The sequence below is a fragment of the Diabrotica virgifera genome, chromosome 1, assembly GCF_917563875.1.
Source record: "Diabrotica virgifera virgifera chromosome 1, PGI_DIABVI_V3a".
NCBI lineage: Eukaryota > Metazoa > Arthropoda > Insecta > Coleoptera > Chrysomelidae > Diabrotica > Diabrotica virgifera.
Genome location: NC_065443.1, coordinates 140917768 through 140938288, shown reverse-complemented (window position 1 = coordinate 140938288; position 20521 = coordinate 140917768).

Genomic DNA, 20521 nt, shown 5'->3' with positions numbered 1-20521 from the left:
ATAAATACGGACTAAGCACCGAGCCTTGGTGCAATCCTACTTTCACATGAAATTTATCAGTCTCTCCCACACCTGTCCTAACACTAGTCGCTACTCCCTCATACATATCCCTCACAATCTTTACATATGCACCAGGAACTCCTTTCTTATTGAGTGCCCACCACAGAATCTCTTGAGGAACTCTATCATATGCTTTCTCAAGATCAATGAATACCATATGAGCGTTTGTTTCTTTACTCCTGTATTTTTCCATCAACTGCCTTATAATGAAAATTGCGTCTGTTGTTGATCTGCCCTGCATAAAGCCAAATTGATTCTCGGATATGTCGGTCTCTTCACGTATCCGTCTATCAATTACTCTCTCCCATATTTTCATGGTGTGGCTAAGCAGTTTTATAGCCCTGTAGTTTGTACACTGCTGTATATCTCCCTTGTTTTTGTAGACAGGTCAGGGCCGGATTTAAGGGGGGCAGGCTGGGCAGCTGCCCGGGGCCCCCACATTTCGGGGGCCCCCACAAAACCCCAAACATAAGAGGTTCATTTAAATAGATATTGACAGGAGATAAAGGAACTCGACAATGTATGACAAGTATAAAATAAAGGAGCGTAGGAGTAATAATATAATTGTTCATGGTTATGTTTTTCACCTTCCACCGGGTGAGTGTATTGCTTCGTTTGTAAATTGTTATCTAGTGTTCGTACACATTTTAGTCACAGAGGATTTTGTGATTGGAAACATGCAGATAGTAGGCTTATGGATCACGAAATCTCTAAAGCACACGAAAGAATTGGGCGTATTGATACTGAAATAGCAAAACAGGCCGAAGAAATAAAGAATTATTGGAAAATGATAACTCAAAGACTAATTTTAGTGTTTAGTCCATTCTTTCACGGTTTTTGCTCTAAATTTTAAAGAACCGCTTGGATTGACATGAAATTTGGCACACGTATAGCTTACACGTCAAAGAAAAAAAGTGATATTTTGCCGATGTGTGCTTTTGCCCTGGGGGTGACATTCACCCCCTCCTGGGGGTGAAAAAATATATGCTCAAAATAAGTCCGGAAATGGGTAAACTGACTAATTTTAAGTAACTTTTGTTCTATAGAGCTTTTTCGCCAAGTCAATATTTTCGAGTTATTTTCGAGTGAATATGTTCATTTTTCAACAAAATAACCACATTTTTAGACGGTTTTTCGCAAATAACTCTAAAAGTAAGTATTTTGTGGAAAAAAACGTTCTTAGCAAAAACATAGCTTATAAAAAAGTAAAAAAATTGTGAACGTGTTAGGTCTCTGGATCTTGTAGAACCAGCGTTATAGCCAATGAAAAATAGATTAATATTCACCATATTTCAAATAGAATATTTCGACGTGAAATATCCAAAAAATTAAGCACTTTTGGGGAAAACCCATTACAACTTTTTTAAAGTGTTTAAAAAAAGCTTTATTTCTGTTTTTACAAAAAGTTTATAGCACTAAATTTAAGCAAGTTACGCTCAAAATAAAGTTGGTCCCTTTTGTTTTTGCAAAAAAAAAATCGGGAAGACCAACCCCTAATTAGCAACTTAAATGAAATTAATCGTTACCGCTCCACAAATTATTTTACTTATGTTGTGTTTATATGATCTGTATGTTTCATCGATTCAAAATGATTATTTTTGAAAAAATTTGGTTTCAAAGTAAAATTTTTAAAAATTTAAATTTTGAAAAATATGCTTTTTTTCAAAATAACTTAAAAATGGTTAGAGATACCAAAAATCTCGATAAACAAAAAAAGTTAGATTTGCTTTTCTGAATATTATGTATTTTTTTGTTTTTCTGTTAGACAAAATCTGATTAAGATTTGGTGTTTCTAAATTTGCATACATTCGTGATCAGTGACTCGTTCAACCCCTTTTAACTACAGCCCTTTCAATAATAAGGACTTTGAACCGATGAAACTTACAGATCATATAAAAAATATATACACGAGTCAAGACACTTTTGAAGTCGTAACGATTAAGTTCATTTAAGATACTAATTAGGGGGTGATTTTCTCGATTTTTTACCAAAACCAAAAGGGACAAACTTTATTTTGAGCGTAACTTGTTTAATTTTGATGCTAGAAATTTTTTTTACAAAACAAAAATGAAGCTTTTTTTAAACACTTTAAATAAGTTGTAATGAGTTTTCCAAAAATGTGCTTCATTTTTGGTTATTTCACGTTAAAGTATTCCATTTGGAATTTGACGAATATGAACCTATTTTTCATTAGCTATAACTCTGCTTCTACTAGGTGTAGAGACCTGATATATACGCCATTTTCTAAAATTTTTTACAGGTTATTTTTTTGTTAAGAATGTTTTTTCGACAAAATACTTACTATTTGAGTTATTTCCGAAAAACCGTCTAAAAGCGTGGTTATTTTGTTGAAAAAATGAACATATTCACTGCCAAATAACTCGAAAAGTATTCACTTAGTGAAAAAACTCTATAGAACAAAAGTTACTTAAAATTAGCCAGTTTATCCATTTCCTGACTTTCTTTGGACGAATATTTTTTCACCCCCAAGAGGGGGTGAAAACCACCCCCAGGGCAAAAGCACATATCGGCACAATATCACTTTTTTTTCTTTGACTTGTTAGCTATGTGTATGCCAAATTTCATGTCAATCCAAGCGGTTCTTTAAAATTTAGAGATTTTGCAATATTTTACCGTTAAAGAACGGACTAGTTATAAAGTTTATTTGTGAACGAAATTTGGTATTTCGCAGCGAAAATGAGTTGTCGAGTTCATCACAAAATGAAAATTAATTGGGAATACTCCAGTTATTAGCTGAATATGATCACTTTTTGAAGCACCATATTTTAAAAAAATATTCAAATCCTGGAAGCGGGCATGTCAACTATCTTTCATCAACCATATGTGAGGAAATTGTACATCCGATGGATCAAAACGTATTAAATGAAATATAAGCCAAGAACTTCAAATGCACCAATTGTTAAAAGAAAAGAATATGAATGATGCTTTTCCAAATGTTGAGGTGACACTTTGTTTATGTTTAGTTCTGATGCGAACTAACTGCAGTGGTTAGAGATCATTAAGTTAATTTAAAATCGACTTCGGTCTATGATGCGCCAAGAGTGTCTGAATCGTCTCTCTACAATGAGCATTGGTCACGATGTCTTAATGCAACTAGATATGTCCCACATAATCAAGAAATTTTCAATTAAAATATCTCGAAAAGTTCCCGGACTTTAACCATACATCTTACTATTATTTTGAATATATTACTGTAACAAGTTACAGCTCGTGTACTTTTTATGATTTCAAATTATATTTATAAAAGTAGATCAACATTTTTTTAACGGTAGGAGGTAGGGCCCCAACACCAATTCTGCCCAGGGGCCCCCACTGCCTTAAATCCGGCCCTGAGACAGGTACTATAGTATACTGCTTCTCCATTCGTCTGGCATTTGTCCAACTTCCATAATACTATTAAATAAACCTGCTAGCTACCTTATTCCTGTCTCTCCCAATGCTTTCCATACTTCCCCAGGAATATCATCTGGTCCTACCGCTTTTACTTTCTTTATTTTTTGAAGCGCTTGAGCCACTTCCTCGTTTGTTATTTTGGTGACCATTGCTGCTACTGTCTCCGTTGACTCCACAGGCTGTCTGTCAAATTCTTCATTTAATAAGCTGTCAAAGTACTTTCTCCATCTCTTTTTGACATCCTTTTCGTGAACTAGTATTTTATTATTTTCATCTCGGATACATCTAATCTGATTAAAATCTTTTGCTTTCTTTGCTCTCTGTTTGGCTATTTTATATCTTCGTTTCGCCTTCCTTGATATCAAGTTGATCGTATAGGTTTGAATACGCTTCTGCTTTAGCTTTTGCTACTGCTACTTTCGCTTCCTTTTTCGCGACCATATAGTTTTGAAGATCTGTGTTGGATCTGGTTTCTTGCCACTTTTTATATAATTTTTCCTTCTCTTTTATTTTTCCTTGAACTTCGTTTGACCACCACCAAGTCTCTTTATCCTCAAACTTTTTTCCTGACGTTTTCCCCAGTATTTCAATAGCAGCCTCTCTAATACTACTGGCCATTTTTCTCCAAATTGTAGTAGGGCTTCCTTTCATGTTCCAACATATTTTCTCTACTATTCTTTCCCTGAATAGACCTTCTTTCTCATCTTTTAGCATCCACCACTTGATTTTTTGTGGTCCTTTCCAATATTTTGGTTTAGTTTCAAAAAACTGACTATACCAAATTAAAATTTATAAATTTATACACAGTGTGCTAAAAAAATCATCAAAATAGGACTAAAAATAAAAAATTTAAATACTTTAAATTTGACCAAAATTTTCACCGTTGCGTTTTTTGCATCTAAGTGTAGTTAGATAATTTTCAATGTTTTCTTTATGACCAGATTTAAAAATCAGTAAATATCAACTTTTTGCTTTCTTTGCAATATTATATTCGTTTTGAAAGTCGTATTGTACAGTTTTAAACGAAACAACAAAATAAAGTTATTAACCTTTAATGAACGTGAAAGAATCAACCAAGTTGATCATTTAATAGTTAATACGGTTGGAAAAGTTGAACAAATACTAAGTTATAAAATTAATGTTTGTTTCGACATTGAGTATATCACTCGCCTGTGTGGCATCGTAATTGCATTATTGCAATTCGGTGTATCCTGTACGACAGCTTAAAACCGTACACTTATTTAATCACAATCTGAAGATGATACAGAGTTGGCTTTTATAGTTAAAAATTTGTTGATTCAATTTTTACCTATTTGGAGAGCAAAGAAAAACTTACGAAGGACTTAAAAAATATTTAAAAATTTGAAACAATTACAAATGGGAAAGTATTAAAGAATTATTTTTTTCAAAAATGAATAACCATTTTCAATTTCGTTGCAAAACGAAAATACAGCCGCACCATATTCTAGTCCAATCAGAGAGTGCAGCAAGCACCTCTACCGGTTTCGAAAATTATTAGTCTTTCATCAGGAGGCACATAATAATATGCTGCTCTCCCTGATTCAACCAAAACAAACCCCGGCGTGCAGTTCCGGATTGCAACGAACGAAGTGTCATAGATGCCCTAGCGACAACTGCTAACAAAAGACTAAGAAAAAAAGTTTTCACTCTAATGGCATATAAAACAACATAATGTTACTCTACATCTCACCAGACTGAAAACAATGGGAACCTTCTCTGGTTACACCTCCGAGGCTTCTACAATTTGCAAGCCATACGGATGCTGAGACTAAGGAAGATGAGGGAATTTTACAATTTATAATTCACGTCCCATCTGCTCAGCGCGGTAAAGTTCCAACGAGAATGGTTCCCTTCGTACTCCAATCAGAGTAATTATTTTTTTGTTACACTTCTTATCTATATAAGCATTATCATTTATGTACCTTACGTTTTTTGTTCTTTGAAATTTGCCTTTATTTTTATTCAAATGTTAGTATTACACGACACACCCTTAACTTCCTTCAATTTCATCAATATACAGTAAGGCTCTGGTCTCCAATAAATGCGGTAGGTTACTTACAGCGTCAAGCCAGACGTTGCATACAGCCTTTGTCAGTCACCGGCAACTTTATGTAGTCACTACAAAATATTTTTCCACTTACCTCTACCGAAAGTATATTTTTCCGGACCTGATTGTAGGGAGCAAAGTTGTACTTTTCCTCCCTAGGGAGGAAAAGTAAAAGTGACGTCACGGTATTTCATTCATGAAATATAACGTATTGACGCCCTGTACAATATCTATTTTCTATTGTAAAAAACAGTAAATTGTTATTCTGATTTAACAATGTTTACATTAATAATTGGACTTATATTTGACAGTTGACAGTTATATTGTACCTACTTGTTAGTTTTAGTTCTAATAAATTTTGTTGGTTAGTTACATAAATAAATTAAGTAAAAATGAAAAAATGACTTGTTATTTGAGGAAGGTGGAAAAACCATATGTATAATATGGGAGTAAAGTGCCTTTTCCTCCCTTGAATGATTACTGCCCTCCGCTACGCGTCGGGCAGTAAACTTCATTCTCGGGAGAAAAAGTAGCACTTTCCTCCCTTGTTATACATATAGCTATTATTTATTTAGCGTATGGACTTCCACAGTACGATAAATACACAAATATAATATATTATTCAAACACTAAAATATAATGAATGAACCTAAATATTAATGTCCAATTTACATAGCCATTCAATTGTTTCTGGGGAGCATTCCACAAAGTCTTGGAGGTTTCCACGGTAGGCACGATTTAGGCAATATGAAACACAATGACTTATGGTCTGTCTAGGTGATCCGCAATCGCACTGTGGACTTTCCGCACAACCCCATTTGAACAGAGAATCAGCACATTTACCATGTCCGGTACGTATGCCATTAAGCCTCACCCAGGTGAACCGGGGCAGACTCGATCCGATGAGATCCTGAGTTGGGGTGGATATCTGAATATAGTCTGCTGCTATTGTTGGCATCCATCTTGTGGACCATTGCCTTTGTATATAATAGAAATCACCAATTGTTTGGGCAGATCTGATTGGAGGATTTCTAGACCTCAGTCGCTTGTGCTCTTTTGAGATGTCTGGTATGTCTTGATGGATTGGTAATTGCATGTTGGATACAATTTTCTAATACTCTCTCACTAATGATACTGTACGGCGTAGATCTGGTGGAGCAATATTGCTCAAAGTAGGCAGCCATCTCACTGGGGTTGATTTTATTGTTCCAGTGATTATTCTCATGGTTTGATTAAGTTGGACATCGATTTTGTTTGTATGTGCACTATTTAGCCATACTGGTGCACAAAATTCTGCCACTGAAAAAACCAAAGCTAGAGCAGAGGTCCGAAGAGTATCTGCAGAAGCACCCCAAGTTGTTCCAGCAAGTTTTGTTATTATATTGTTTCTTGTTATCAGTTTACCGGCTGCATTTGTAAGATGGTTTTTGAAGGAGAGTGTTCTATCAAGTGTGACGCCTAGATATTTGGGGTTGTTGTTATGTTTGATAGCTGCATCATTTAGAGTTACATTGAGAGTATCGCCCGCAAGTTGATTCGCCAGGTGAAAGAGACAGATTTCAGTTTTGCTTGTGTTAGGACGTAAGCGCCAGTTCTTAAAGTAGTTACTTAGTGTAGTTAGGACCTGGTTTAGAGCTCGTTCTCCAGCTTCCGTACTATTATCTTGGAAGCCAATGGCCAGGTCGTCTGCATAAGCGAATTTTCTCGATTTTGTTTCAGGTATATCTGCCGTATAAAGGTTAAATAATAAAGGAGATAGCACTGAGCCTTGATGTAAGCCGTTCTTAAGTTTTCTAACGTTACTCCGTACATGATTTATATATACCTGAAACGGTCTGTTAGTTAGTAGATTGTTTATCAGCTGACAATTTTTGAGACAGGGTATGATTTTCATCAACTTATAAATAAGGCCCTCCCTCCACACAGTGTCATAGGCAACCTTAAGGTCTATAAATGTTATGGCAGATTTTTCACGTCTTTCAAAGCCAGCTTCGATGAATGTAGTTAAGGACAGCACTTGGTCACAGCAGCTTCGTATTATATTATAAGAGTCGTCCTAGTAATTTTTAACAACAACTGAATAAGGTGATAGGCCAGTAACTTTCAGGCAGCTTGTTGTCTTTGCCAGGCTTCTGGATTGCGATAATTTTTGTTCTTTTGAATTCTGGGGGTAGCATAACTGTAGTCACAATGTCGATAAAGAATTCTTTGAGCCACTGTCGTGTTTTTGTACCAGTGTGGACTATAAACTCAGGATATATTCCATCGAAACCAGCTGTTTTTCCCGTTTTGGTTTGGTTAAGCGCTTCGTTTATTTCATCCAATGAGAAGGCACGTGAGTATTCTGATGTTGCGGGGGTATTTGTTTTAAGTTATTTAAGAGCTCTTTTTACCGTCGATGTATGAGTTTTCTCAGATGGAGCTCGAGAGTTCTCAATTATTCTATTGGCTATCTTATTTGGCTCAATCGTTGATTTGTTTAAGTGTTGTGCTCTGCTTGCTTCGACCAGTTTGCGGATCAGTCCCCATGCCTTCCGACTGGAACGGGAGAAATCAATATGATCTACGGTAGACTTCCATTTATTAAGTTGAGTAAGTTGTCACCAATTTCGTGATCTTCTAATTTCAAAAATTCGTCATATAGTTTTTGGATTTCTTCCATTCAGCCTGGGATGTACTCCTTTCGGAAACCTCAGGGGATATGTTTTTTGGCGATAGAGATAACCATTCCTAAAAAACGGTGATAATTGTTGGCCTTCGGATCAATGAAGCGACTACAAAATATAGGACATGATTATCAATAAACACCGTAGGTCGCGTCCAGTCAGCTGTGGTCACCAATAAATGCCGTAGGTTGGGTACATCGTTTGTCGATCGCCGTATCGCCGGCAACACCATTCCGATCGTTTTCGTTATCAGTTAAGTGAGATATTTCAACTTGTTGATAAGAAACTCGTCTTGTTCCTTTTTACTATTTGTTTTACTCATTTCGCTAGGTTAAAAACTATACCAGCCGTACGTTGCAATGCTCGAAAATAACTAAATACGCTGCTTCCCACATTTGAAATCGCTCATAGCAGATAGACACTGCGTTCGACATCTAATAGAGACCGTATCCATTATTTATTGTATAAAGCATACATATGCAACCTACTTCGTGACAGTGTAGGCAACCTACGGCATTTATTGGAGACCACAGCCTAACACTCAATCCACAGTAGCAAGCATTTCAATTTATTTTACTATTATTGTCTAATAACGATCCTAAATAACTCAAAATAGTTTTTTATGAAACAGTTCGTGAAGTATGCTTTTTGCGAACGCACGCGATATTTATAGCACGAGCGAAAACGGAGCGAGTGCTATACATCGCGTAAGTTCGCAAAAAGTACTTCACGCACAATTTCATACAATATTTTATCTACCATAAACAAATAAAAAAACTGTAACTCTTCGTTACTGGAATTGATTTCTATTCTACAATTTTTAGAACTTTGACATTTAAAAATCGTAACTAATTTCAAACCAAAAAACTATCAAAAATTTTCTTGTAAGTCATTGCTCATATTGTCATCACCATGACAACGCGAAAGTTAAGGATATTTGATTATATGAAAGTGTGCCAAAAACCCATTGAAAGTGTGCGAAAAAGTAAATCCCATTTAAAATACATTGTTACTTCACGCACACTTTAAACCCTTCACGCACTGCTATCTATAATGACAGTTTTCACAAACTAAAAACTGATACATAATATGACATAGAGTAGATAAAATTACTTTTTACAATAATTTCTATTAAACTTTTTTTTTCAACAACAGCCATCCTAGTTCCTCCCAATTTTTCTTTCTAACACCAGTATGTGTTCTTGGAACTTCCGTTATTGCATCTAACACCAACATTCACTTAAATTGAACAATCTGTACTACTTATATCTTGTCTTCTTGTCTTCTGTCACCCGATGTCAATATGTACGCGTCCACTGTTGAACAATGGCCTCCTTCACATCTTTCCATCTATCTGGGTCTTGAGCGGCTTGCTCCAGTTACTGTTAATACGCTTCATGTCGTCAGTCAATCTGGTTAGTGGGCGGCATCTGCTCCGTAGTGGTTCTTGTTTTGGCCTCCACTCGAGGACACGTTTTGTCCATCGGTTGTCAGATAATCTGGCGACTAGTCCTTCCCAATTCAATTTTAGCAATGTGATTTTTCGACAGCGTCTGTTGTTTTTGCTTTACGATGTATTTTTTAATTTGGGATACGGTCTCTCGGAGAGAGACCCAACATCCGGCGCCCCACAGCCCTCAGAGTCACGCGAATCTTATTAAGTACCTTTTTTGTGATTTTTAATGTTTCCTTTCCATACGAGAGGGTACAGGTAACACACATTGGTCAAATTTTCCTTTTGAGGCATATTGATAGGTCAGATTTAAAATATATTCCTATGCTACGTGAGAGCATTCATACATGTCTGGTTATCTCTGCCTAACGGAATTTCATGCAGTAAGTATTTATACGATGCAGTTTGCTCAAATTTTTTTCCATTAACAGCAATATTACGACCAACAGCAAGAGTGTATTTAATTTATTTAATTCAGAATACATTTAACTGTTGTCAGAAAACACAAAAAAAGTTTATTTAAATTTTTTTTATGTTTTCTGACAGTAGTAACATGTATTTTGAATTAAAAGAATTACATACATTCTTTTTTTTTGTGTCAATTAATTTAATCCAAAACAATTATTTTAGACACCCTATATAAATAATTAGATTTATAAAATAAGAAAATCTACGGTTTCGTTTTGATTTAAATCTGTCTCCCTCCATCCTCCGATAGTACTATTTCTAGGTCTACCTGTTGTCAAGGAAGCTCTGAGGAAGACAAATTTACACCAAAACGACGGTAGTTTCTCGATATACATTAAAACTATTTATATCGCAGTATGGTTAGAACGCCCTTTAACTGGGAATAAGTGAAATGAATTTCAACTCGATTCAAGTTCTCTGTTTAACCCAGGTATGACAATACCAAAAGGCACCGCACCGTTAGGAAAATATTCCAATTTACGGTTCAAAGAACCTGTATGAAACGAATCTATGTACTCTAATACCGAGTATGGCATTAGTAAAATAATAAAGTCTACGGTTTCGTTTTGATTTAAATCTGTCTCCCTCCATCCTCCGATAGTACTATTTCTAGGTCTACCTGTTGTCAAGGAGGCTCTGAGGAAGACAAATTTACACCAAAACGACCGTAGTTTCTCGATATAAATTAAAACTATTTATACCGCAGTATGGTTAGAACGCCCTCTAACGGGGAATAAGTGAAATGAATTTCGACTCGATTCAAGTTCTCTGTTTAACCCAGGAAGACCTAGAAATAGTACTATCGGAGGATGGAGGGAGACAGATTTATATCAAAACGAAACCGTAGATTTTCTTATTTTACTAATGCCATACTCTGTATTAGAGTACACAGACTCGTTTCATACGGGTTCTCTGAACCGTAAATTGGAATATTTTCCTAACGGTGCCTTTTGGTATTGTCATACCTGGGTTAAACAGAGAACTTGAATCGAGTCGAAATTAATTTCAATTAGATTTATGTTTATATTATTGAATAGTGAATTGAATAACCTTTCAAATGAGCTATTACACGACCCCTATTCTCACTTAAAAAATCGTCGATTACGTCATCATGCCCAGATGGATGACGACACTAGTATAATATATATGCCAAAAAGTCATAATTTCAAAATAAAAATCGACCTGTCCCAGGACTTTTTCTTACGTGGCTTATTCTCTAAAAAAAATGAATTTAGTCCATAATTTTGAACCTCTCTCTATAGGTATTATTTCTTGTTAGTGGACTGATCTCCTTTTATATGTCAAAAATATCTCATATATTATAAAATACATAATATCAATTTTACGGTTCACTGAACTTGTAATTTTTACAAACCGATCCTGTATGCGATGTTTTAAAAATAACAATTCCTGACTTTAACATTGCAAAATAGTTAATGGAGGATTGCGATTGAGATTCAGATTGGCGTAATTAATCTTAAGATGATTTATTTCAAAATACACTTCTGTTTTGCTGGTTTATTACATGAGGATACATCAAATACGAAATACGAGAACGTATTTATTAATTCCCACCAATTTTTCAGGTGATACATGAAAAATTGCAGCTTTATTAATAAGTAGGTGTCATGTGGGAATTTGTATTGTTGTACAAGCAGTGTGAGTAATTTTTATACACATTACATACATACATACATATACACTTCAGAAATGGCTAGAAATTCATTTTAAAAATAAAATAAGATATTTACAGTTTGTGATATTAATGTAGATTTTATCCATGTTTCACATTTTGGATTTATTCAAGGTAGATCAACAGTATATGCTATCCATTGATCTTAAAGCAGATGAAAGAGTTTCTCGAAAAGTTCTGCGGTGAGCGTTCAATAAGAAAGATATTTCCGGTGAGTATGTGAAAATTGTAAAAGATATGTATGAGAATGTAACTAGTATTAGGACAGGTATGGAAGAGAATAATATATTTTATGTGAAAGTAGGAGTGTACCAGGACTCAGTAATGAGACATTATTTATTCTCATTAGTATTGAATTGGATAAGAGGGAAACGACAGGGTAAAACATATGGTTAATGTATTTGTGTTGGAGTACTGTGAGTAGGAAATACCGAAAGGATTTAGAACAAAAACTGGAACAGTGGAGACAAGCTCCAAAAGAAAGGTTTAAAACCTTTTCTTATTTTAAGTACCGTCTGCCAATCGGAGGTTGGATATCATTATCAATTATCACTATATTTACTCTATCTACCGCTTCTCTGAAGAGTTCTATTGATCTGAATTTAAACCAGTTCCTCAATTTTTTAACCATAACACTTTCCTTCTTCCTTTACTCCTTTCTATTCTTATCTTTCCCTGTATTATCAGTCTTATTCTTCACGTGCCATGTCAGAATTATCCGACGTTGGCGATCACCATTGCGAAGGCTTCTCGATCTTCTACAATATGGAATAATTATCCTGCATTTGTTGCTTAACTCCTCTCCTAATTTCTTGATCCCTGGGTTCATTATCTATTACAATTTATGCTCTTTGATTCCAGTAAAGGTTTATAATTATCCTTATATCCCTTTTGTCTAGATTTTTGTCTTTAAATTTGGACTAATTTTTAAAAATTATTGTTTAAAACTTAGTAGGACAAAAACAGAGTATTTAGAATGTTAGCTTAAAGATTCAGTTACCAAATCAAATAAAATGATGACTTTGAAATCTAATCCGGTAATCTGTTCCAAGAGAATACCAATCAACAGTTAATATCAACAGAAAACAGTATAGTGATAGACTTGCTAGGTACCGGACGTATTTCTATCAACAAAACCAGTGATAATTACCGATATCGGCTATTAATTATTTAATTTTTACTTTGTAAACTAGTTTAAACTCTTTTTGCGATAAAGTGTACGGAGTGTAAATAGCTCCCCCTAAATGGGGGAAGCTGTAAATATAAAGACGCCGTTAGGTGTAACGATTAACCAGACAGTGAGTGTAAATAACTCTAAAAGTGATGCGAATTATGAATCGGTCCCCGTACAAGAGATGGATACCACTGCTTGTTCTGAAGCAACAGCTGGAACCAGTCGTCAGCTCATTAGTGATAATGAAAAGGATATTCATAAACAAAACTAAATACCTAAACTTTTTAACCTAAGGAATGGAGATAAGTATAATTTGAATAATATTTGTGTTTATATCGAACGGAAAAATATTCAAAATGCAGGTCGTTTACATCCTTTATTTGTGGCAGATCTCTTACATAAGCAATTGAACGTTAAGAATATTATTCAAATTCGAAGCGTTGGAAAAAATAGAATAAAAGTTTGTCTAAAAACATGTTCTGATGCCAATGCTTTAGTAAACAATCCTCTTTTATCAGAAAATGATCTTGTAGCGTTTATACCAAATAATTTATTGGAAATTAAGGGTTTGATAAGAGATGTTGATACTCAATACGATACGAAATATATTTTAGATAACATAACATCTCCCGCAACAGTAGTTGATGTTAAACGTACACATCGTAGAAGAGAAAAGGATGGTGATATACAGTATGTCCCCAAAAAAACCGTTATTGTAACCTTTGAAGGGAATATTTTACCCAATTATATTTCAATAAATAGTGTTTATTTTTCGGTAGAGCGGTTTTTCAGCAGAATTACGCAATGTTTCCGGTGTCTGCTCTTTGGACACATTTCCGGGAACTGTAAAAAGGTTGAGGAATTGTGCATTAAATGTAGTAACGTAAAAGGCGAAAATCACGTTTGTAGCGATTCAGAAATTCGCTGTATATATTGCAAAACTAATGACCATGTTTCCATTTCAAGAAAATGTCCGCATTATGAGAAACAACGTAAAATTAAGAATATTATGGTTGTGGAGAATATTTCCTTTATTGAAGCAAGAGAAAAATATGAAATGTCTTATTCGGGAATATCTGTTAAAAATAGTTTTTCCAACTAAACTAAACTATTTTGTCCAACGAAAATTTTCCGCCTTTACCAGCAGTTGAATCCAGGTCTGGAAATTCTAACTCCTTTTTACACTCCAATTTTAAGAAAAATAGCAATTATGTTTTGCCCACACATCCTACACGTAGTCCTACCGGCAACAGCAATGAAAAACGTCGAATTTCTAATGACACTCCTCCTCCACAACCGATGTTCCCTTTTCAGTTTGGCCCTAATCAACCACTGCCTCGAAATAATAATCCACCAACTTATCAAGATTTAAATAATAAAAACATTGTAAAGTCAATTGCAGATTTTATAGTTAATTTTTTAAAAAGTATTCATACTATTGAAGATATAAAAAATTTAAATTATGATTTAATTCAAACAGGAATAAATAAAGTGTTGGAGGACACATGTAAAAAGTAACCTTCACTCCATTACTAAAGACATTAAATATTTGTCAGTGGAACGCACGTTCTGCTGTTTCCAATAAAAATAGTTTAATGCATTATCTTGTAAATAATAATATTGATGTGGCAATAATAAGTGAAACATGGTTTAAACCCAACAAAGTATATAGTTTTGTAGGTTATAATGTAATTCGTAAGGATAGACAAGATGGTTTTTCTGGAGTTTGCATTTTGGTCAAAAAATCGATTTCACACCTAGAATTAAGCATAGTTTCCAATTTTAATGTCGACCTTCTTGTTTGTGGTATTAATATTAAATTCAACAATAAAATTTTAAGTATAATTTCCGTTTATAGGGCACCGGACATTAAAACCAACACGACTGATTGGGTAAATATCTTTTCGCAATTTTCAACTCCATGTATTATTGGTGGGGATTTTAACGCGCATCATTCTACCTGGGGATCGCATAAAAACGATTCTATTGGTAAACAACTCATTGAAGCAAGCAATAATTGTGATTTTGTAGTTATGAATACGGGCGAACCTACGTGCATTACCCGGCCAGGCTGCAATGATTCTATGATAGATGTTACCTTTTGCTCCTCGGATGTAGCTAGTGATATAGATTGGGCAGTTTACTCTGACACACTAGGATCGAATCATTTTATGATAAAAATAACTCTTGCAATGCAACAAATTCCGCAGGATATCACAATTCCGCGATATAGATGGAACCTAAAAGGAGCTAATTGGGAGCAATATAAAGAGATTGTGGAAGACTACTTTTATAATTTTACTGATGCAGAATATCCAACCACCAAAGAAAAATATGCATTCTTAATCAATTGTATAAATAATGCAGCACAAAGAACTTTAAAAGAATACAGACCATTTAAGTGCAAAAATCGAGCACCTTCACCTTGGTGGGATGCAGAATGTGACAACATAATTTCTGAAAGAAAACATTTACTGCGAGTATACAAAGAAACCCCCACAAAAGATAATTTTCTTGCTTACTAAAAATGCATGGCACTTACTAAACGAACATTAAAAGAAAAAGCTAAAAAAAGTTGGATTGAATGGTGTTCCAATCTCAACAAAAATACTCCAGCGAGCATGATATGGAAACAAGCAAAAAAAAAAAATGAATCGTAAAACAATAAACCTGGGTAAGCCACATAATGATGTTTTAATAGATGAGTTTTTTAATCATGTAGCTCCCCAGACTGTTCCTTCCACTGTAAATATCGAACAAACGTTCTTAGATAAAAATCATTTTTTGGCAAAGAATTTTCACATTAATGAACTAAATTATGCTTTAATAAATAAAAAATGTACTGCCCCGGGTTTTGATCAAATAAAGTATCCAATGTTAGAGAACCTACCAGTTATAGCAAAAAGGTTTCTTCTACAAATTTTTGATGAGATCACACCGATTCCTAAACAAGGTAAAGACCCTAATTTGGCCCATTCGTATAGACCGATTTCTCTGCTATCATGTGTGCAAAAAACTTTCGAACGTATGATAAAACATAGGCTAGAATGGTGGCTACATAAAAAAGACCTGCTTACGCCCTATCAATTTGCATACAAAAGAGGAGTGGGTACGCTAGATGCACTTACAACCTTAGTAACAATTATTCAAAATAATTTCTCTAGAAATAACTATCTTCCAACAATTTTTATTGATATTGAGAAAGCATATGACACCTTAAGCTTAAATATTTTGATTAAAAAAATTATTATTGATTTTAAAATTCCTAAGGCAATAGTATATGTTATTATCGGATTATATTCAGAAAGACATGTTTATGTCAGGGATTTTAACAACAATTTATTAGGCCCAAGATATGTTTTTACAGGAATTCCACAAGGAGCTGTCTTAAGTCCTTTTCTTTTCAATTTATACACAGCTGACCTACATAAATTAAAGTTGGAAAAATATCCTTTTAAGATTATCCAATATGCAGATGACTTCAGCATATACTGCGAAACAAAGAAGAGAGATGAAGCTTTTGGTTTCTAATGGATACTTATAATGTTGTAGAAATATGGTTGGAAGAAAACCACCTTCAACAACTGTCGACCACAAAATCAGCAATGACCATTTTCAGTAGACATAATATTCCCAATATAGAAACATTTATAGTAAAACAGCGAGAAATTCCTTTTAAAAAGGTAGTTAAATATTTGGGCATTATACTGGATGACAAACTCACATGGAAATTTCACATAAAATATATGTTAAATAGATGTGAAAAAGGCCTAAACTTTCTGAAAATGACAACTAAAACTTGGTGGGGAACAGATGTTCAGACTTCCTTACTTTTTTATAGGACGTACATTCGCTCTATCGTAGATTATGGATGTTGGTTATATGGATCTGCCAGCAAAAACTTACTAAACAAATTAAACATATTTATAAACCAGTGTCTGCGGATCTGTATTGGTGCCATGAAGACAACTCCTATTGAGCCCCTTTATGTTGAAGCACTTGAGCCTCCAATTTCTCTTAGAAGACATTTCCTGGCCGAAAAATTTTTACTGAAAATTAAACACCAGAACACTTTCCTTTATACTGAATTAATAAATTTAAACAATTATGATTTAACGAATAAATATTGGATAAAGAAAAACTCTCCAACCCTATGTGAAGCTCTTAGAGAAAACACAGTTTCTGCTGAAGAAGCTATTAACTTAAAATCACACACAGATATAAATGATTTTGAAACATTTTTTCATGACGTTAAATTTATTAAACCAAATTATGTAAACACTGGAAGAGCAAATAACAACATTATAACAAGCATCTTATCCAATTGGGATTACCACAGTACTATCTACACGGATGCCTCCAAATCAGAAGACGGTACAGGATGTGCCTTTCACATCCCCATGGAAAAGGTAGAAAAAATGTTAAAATTAAAAGCAAATATTTCCATATTTAGTGCGGAAGCAATTGCCATATATCAAGCCCTAGTTTTTGTTTCTAACAGGGAATCCTCCGTTATTATTGTTACAGATGCGATGTCAGTTCTCACAGCTATTAACCAACCTATTTTTCCAACCACATACTCCAATCCCTATATAATATTAATTAAAAAATTGGTGAAACAATTTAAAGAAAATAAAAAAATGTGATATTTATATGGGCCAAAGCACACAGTAGGATTAAACATAATGAGCATGTGCCCCAATTAGCCAAATTAAGTATTTATTCAGGGGATACCATAGAATATCTACCAAGTATTTCTGATTTGGTTGCCACACGTAAGGCAGTCTTGAAACATAAATGGAGTGACCTATGGTCTGAGGTTTGCTTTACCAACCCAAATAGATACACTTCTTTACACACAACTGTCCCTGTTTCATATTGGAATAGAACCTATAATGTCCCTAGGCGTTATACAGGGTGAGTCATAACTATAGGGACATAGACTAAGGACAGGTTATTTGGACCAAAATATGGCTATTGGGTCAAATATGCCTTAATAAAATGTTGCTGAGAAAAAAGATACAGGGTGTTTCAGTTAATTTTTGATTTTCGTTTTTTGCTAATAGTTTCCCTGTATATTTATAAATTGCTATTAAAATTGGCACAGAGGCATAATCTTAGACAAGAAATAGTATTTTATCTACAATTTTACGTTTTGTCATAGAGGGCGCCACGTGGATCATTCCTGATGATCAAATTGAGTCTAAACTTTTTCTGATGAAACTTTTTAGTAATTTTTATTAGAAAATATGACGTAAACATCATTTTTATGTAAAATTGGTACTCTTGTTTAAACATGATAATTTCAACCGTTTTCGGTAAAAACGCAATTGAAGATTTCAGGAACTCAGAAGGGGATATCAAATACCAAACTAATAAACAAAGTTGCAACTGAAATGATTGTGACGAGGCATTTCAATCAAAAAAGTAATGATTACTTTTAAAAAATGCAACACTACACTACACTGTCACATCAAAAATAATTTACTCTGAACAAATGACATTTACCAACAACAAATATCTGACAGTCCAAAGCATACTTTTCATAAATGAAATAATATTTGAAATCCTTTTTAAGACTCTAAGCAGTTCGACTGCGTTTTTATCGAAAACGGTTGAAATTATCATGTTTAAACAAGAGTACCAATTTTACGTAAAAATGATGTTTACATCATATTTTCTAATAAAAATTACTAAAAAGTTTCATCAGAAAAAGTTTAGACTCAATTTGATCATCAGGAATGATCCACGTGGCGCCCTCTACGACAAAACGTAAAATTGTAGATAAAATACTATTTCTTGTCTAAGATTATGCCTCTGTGCCAATTTTGATAGCAATTTATAAATATACAGGGAAACTATTAGCAAAAAACGAAAAACAAAAATTAACTTTAACACCCTGTATCTTTTTTCTCAGCAACATTTTATTAAGGCATATTTGGCCCAATAGCAATATTTTGGTCCAAATAACATGTCCTTAGTCTATGTCCCTATAGTTATGACTCACCCTGTATAACAACTATATCTAGGCTAAAATTTGGACATGCTTTCTTTCCTGCTCATCTTGCAAGAATTCATATGGTTGAGAGTAAAAACTGTGTGGAATGAGGAGTAGAAGGCGACCTAGATCATGTAATTTTTGGTTGTGCCAAAAATAATCTGGAATCCACCTTATTATACCGGGTGTCCACTTATATTTTCCCCCATTTTAACTGCCTATAACTTCTAAACGGCTCAAGATAAAAATATGCGGTTTTCACTGAAATATTTTATTTTAGTAAAAGTTTTGTCAGAATGGATTGAATTTTTTATATCGCTTTCAAATACGAAATAAAATATGGCGGATTTTTGAAAAAACGTTGTTGACTTTTTTTAATGGAACACCCAGTATATTATTTTGTAAATTGAAAGAAAGGTCATTCACCTATCTAGCGATATAAAGTTTTTCAAAATCGGTTGTTAAATCACTGAGTAATTAATTTTTAAAATGAGAGGTGCAACGTGGATATCACATACCTAAATAACATAACTAACCAAGTTATGTGATTTCCACATTGCATCTCTCATTTTAAAAATTAATTGCTCAGTCACTTGACAACCGATTTTAAAAATTTTTATATCACTGGATAGATAAATGACCGTTTTTTAAAGTTATTAATTAAATGACCATTTTTTATATCGCTTTTAAATAAAAAATGGCGGATTTTTGAAAAAAAAACGTTGTTGACTTTTTTTATTAAAACACCCAGTATATTTTTTGTATCTTGAAAAAACGGTCATTTACCTATCCAACGATATAAAATTTTTTAAAATCGGTTGCCAAATGACTAAGCAATTAATTTTTAAAATGAGAGGTGCAATGTGGAAATCACATAACATAATATCATTTTGCTCAGTTATGCTATTTAGGTATGTGATATCCACGTTGCACCCTCATTTTAAAAATTAATTACTCAGTGATTTGACAACCGATTTTGAAAAACTTTATATCCCTGGATAGGTGAATGACCTTTCTTTCAACTTGCAAAAAAATATACTGGGTGTTCCATTAAAAAAAAGTCAACAACGTTTTTGTAAAAAATCCGCCATTTTTTTTTCGTATTTGAAAGCGATATAAAAAATTCAATCCATTCAGACAAAACGTTTACTAAAATAAAACATTTCAGCGAAAACCGCATATTTCTATCTTGAGCCGTTTAGAAGTTATAGGCAGTTAAAATGGGGGAAAATATAAGTGGACACCCGGTATAATAATATAGTTCATATTACCGGTAAATCTCCGTTTAACGCAGCGTTTCTCAACGTTTTACCATTTGCGCCCCAATTTTCCATAATTATTTTCACCGCGCCCCCCTCCCTCGTTCAATAACAATATATCTATGCAATAATAATATACCTTGAGCAGCATGAAACCTAATAAACTAAAAAGACATTGGGAAACGCTTCATAGTGAGTACATTAACAAACCCCGAGAATTCTTCGAGTTAAAATTAAAATGGCGTGAAAAGCAAAAATTAGTTTTAAT